This window comes from Bidens hawaiensis, unplaced genomic scaffold (assembly GCF_021521415.1).
Source record: "Bidens hawaiensis isolate Kalapana, Puna unplaced genomic scaffold, B.hawaiensis_p1.1 tig00013426_1, whole genome shotgun sequence".
Classification (NCBI taxonomy): Eukaryota; Viridiplantae; Streptophyta; class Magnoliopsida; order Asterales; family Asteraceae; genus Bidens; species Bidens hawaiensis.
Genome location: NW_027492138.1, coordinates 88,438 through 92,458, shown reverse-complemented (window position 1 = coordinate 92,458; position 4,021 = coordinate 88,438). Strand labels below are relative to the sequence as shown.

Below are 4,021 nucleotides of genomic sequence, written 5' to 3'. Positions count from 1 at the left end.
AATCCAAACAGACCTTGCGACAAATTGGGCAAGGTTCATCCGTCGGGAACATAGGGATCATTAACCGGTACTTAAGGATAGCCCGATACTCCAAACCCGACATACGTTGTCCTAATCCTTCAATGGGGATGGCCGTTAGAAAATCCTGAGCCCGATGAGCCCGAAGGCATTCAAACATCGCCTTTTGGCGAGGGGATAGATCAAACTTCACTTCTAAACTCTTGACGATTCCAATAAATAAGGCACTCGCCACAACATGTTGGGCTTTAAGGGGGCGGTGTCCTTATTAGAGAACCCGCTAAGATCAAAATCTGGAAGTGAAGTACGTAAACGATCCATCGCATACCCATAATCAGAGTCCAACCCATAAATATCACAACCCCGAAGAATATGGTCTTGCAAACACCACGACTGTGCTCTCGAAGCCACAAAAGCATATGTAGATACATCCTCGGCCAAACAGAGACCCAACCCCCATAACGGGTTGGAAGTGATGCCAACCTCCATTAATATTTAAATGTAAAATCAAAAATTCAAAATATAACATAAAACATATTAATATTTAATCCCAAATAAACATAAACAAAACAAAACAAAACCCCAATTCCAACCTAAGCACAAATCATCGGCGACAGATCCGAATTCTTATCCTCGGCGGTCGGCGGCAGCTGCTTAATAAAAACCAAACTCCCAAACACCAAAAACCCTAGCGCGTGACCCGCAACCGCCGCCAGAAACACTCCACCGTTAAACGACATAACCGCCAACATCACCATATAAGCCAACCCAGCTCGAAGCGTATGCACCAACGTTTGAACCAACCCCACCGCCACCGTACCAGACCCTCTCCGCGCCACCCGCGAGTGGGATAAAAACTCAACAATAAACGCTAAAATAAAGGCGAATATGAGAACCAGCGCGTACATACCCGACTTGGATCCGGGCCAACCCGGGAAGAGGATTTCGCCGTTGGTGCCCCAGAAGAAGGACATGTGCATCATCGGGTGGTGGTGCATGCCGGTGACCGGTGGTGCTCCGGTGGCGGTGGATGGTGGTTTTGGCATGTCTGACATGCCGTTCATGTGACCGCCGCCGTCCATTAATATTAATATTATTATTTGCTCGCTTCACAGAGTGAATAATATGTGATGTGTATATATATATAAAGGATGTGCGTATAAAATGATGGGTACAAAAAGTTGGTTGCGTGAAATTAATGATATTTGATATTAAAATGATGGATTCTTGTTTGTGGGTGGAAGGCTTATAAAAGTTTATAAATTTATAATGATAAAAATTAAAAGGCATTTTTTAAGGTTAAAATAGTATTACTTTTGGAAGGAACGCACGTCTCGTGAATGATGTTGCATGGACGGATTATAACACTATCCTCTACTCGGGGCTTCGAAGCCCCTCTCCGGTGTCACATCAGCGTCACATAACCACCGGGCTTTCGAAGCCTCAACCTATAATGCTCCGCTATGGTTTAATGTCCATTGACGCCCCTATATATATATGTATGTGTGTGTGAGAGGTTGAGAGAGCAAAGGCGCCCAACGTCACAACGATTCTACCCACCGCGCCCCCCTCCCGGCGGTGTTTCGCACCCACCACGCCCCATTGTCGCCTATAGTGACCTGTCTAATAATTATTTTTTAACTTTTTTCGGTCGTGACACGTGAGACTTGGATACAAAACATGTTTATTTTAAAATCATAGTGTTTAAAGATTTTGTCTTTGTTAGTGGACTACCAACATAGACAGATATTTTAAAAATTAAATTATTATTGACATTTAAAATTTGGCTGGTTTTTTCTATATGTGAAGTGTGAATTGCGACGGTACTTTAATCAAAGAATATACGTGTATATAAAATCTTTGAATCACACACGCGAACTAAATAAAAAAAAATAGTCCATAACGTAAACTACCAAAAAGAATAACTAAGTTGAATCTGTAAAGAACAAAAACATATAAATAATAATTTAGTCGAAACTATAAAAAGCATTATTCAAACGGGTTCGACTTAATAATAATAAAAATAATGACAATGCTAATAATAAGTTAAATAATTTATAAAGTTTAGGGTTTATAATAATTAAAAGTATAAAGTATTTTAAGTTTAATTTAAAACTTGAAGGAAAGAAAAATAAAGGTTTTTGATACTTCAAGTGTAGAAAATTAAAATAAACATTCAACGGAAGAAAATTAAAATTTGCTAGAGTTTTTTTTAGAACGACCAATTAAGTAACGTCGTGTACTTTGTACGCGGATCACATTGACTAAAGGTAGCGCGAGCCGGCCACATGTCCGGACGGACGTAACCCCTCGCGGTCCACCTATTGAGGGATTCCCCGGATAAAACCCGACCCCACGCCCGCCAAACAGCACGACAACGAGAAGCCGGTAAAACCGGGTAAGATCAGGACTCGAACCCTGGCAAACCAGGGTCATCCCTCATATCTCTCATATAAATTGGTGATAATAAGATTTGCTAGAGTTAAGGAATTAATTAGAAAAATGAAAAAAGGTAAAGATTTGAAAGCATAATAACTTAGAGCATTCATATCCCGTCCAACATCCTTATCCTTATAATTACACTACAAAACACTACATTTCTTTTCATTACCACGTTCATTCCAGTCACTCATTTATTCCATTACCACATGCCAAACATAACAAGTGATATAACTTTTTTGTAACTAAACTAGCAATGTAACCCACGCGTTGCGACGGTGCTTTTTTTTCCGGTGAAATACATCATTTTTTGTCGGTATTACATATCATATGTTACATACAATATATAGTTATATTTGAATTGAATAATTATGATAATTCATAACACTAAAAAATTTATTCTACCATATAAATTAATGCACAAACCATTCTGAAACAACCATAAACATTATTATATATCTATTAAAAGCAATAACTCCATTCTAAATATTATAAACGATTCTACAATTATAATTATGTTTTATTTCTCATAAATCGATAACCGCTTCATCCCAAACCAAATTCCCAACTCCTATAGCATCCCCAAATGGCCAAATCCAAATGTTAAACAGAAATATGCAAATCATGCATTAGTCACGTTCAACATCAAAAGTAACATTTTTAAACTCATGTACAATTTATTAAAACAATTTGTTTCTTCCATGTTTGTCTATTGTTTCCCCCTTTTCAATGCAATTATTATTAGGATTTACGACACACAACGTTTTCGTGTTATTATTATAAACGATTTTGCGAAACTACATACATCGATTAATCAGCCCTCTCTATGAGAACGACTTATCATCTCGCCTCAACAGATGGTTGGCGTCAACTCGTATATGACAACAATAAACAGAAGCACGTGCTCGTCATCTTCCGGGAGAGGGGACTGGTTATGATCCGGGGTCTTGTGCGCTTCGGTTCCGGTTCATAAATTAAGGCAGCCAATGCTCCCGGTATCATATCTGGTACTGGGGCGGGGTGTAGGGGGGTGCCGAAGATGATGTCAGGTGATCGCCATCGGCCACCTTTGATTGCCATCGGTCGCCATCATAACGTTAGTAGGTTGTAATTATATTGGTAGTTGGGATGAGGATTGTGATGGTGATGTATTTATAGGTTTGGAGGGGTGGCGGTTGTTGGTTATTACAGTTAAAAAACAGTTAGTGGTTAACGACACAACGGTTGAGCAAATAATAAAACAGTGTCTTAGAAATATCACTTACTAACTTACGTATACTTGATTCGATTTTGTTTTATTTAATTATGTGTTGAAACAGTTATCATGCATGATAAGAATTAGATTCTCAAGCAATAAGATTTGGAATTTGAAGGAGTTTGGAATCCGAACATTTGAATAGGAATTGGAATTGGAGGGAATTGAAATTCAAATACATTCTTATTGTTTTCGTTTAACAAATGAATAGAAATCAAGAAGTTTCCATTTTTGTTTTTTATTTATATTTTGTGTTATAATTTTTTATTATTTTTTTTGAAATTTTTTATGGGTTTTCAATTAAGATTA

The 4,021-nt window shown here is 38.0% G+C and overlaps 1 pseudogene; it reads right to left on the bottom strand.

Annotated features, from left to right (window-relative positions):
• Positions 1 to 532: 532 nt before the first annotated feature.
• LOC143544045 (copper transporter 6 pseudogene) lies at positions 533 to 1,202 on the bottom strand (annotated as a pseudogene).
• Positions 1,203 to 4,021: the final 2,819 nt, after the last annotated feature.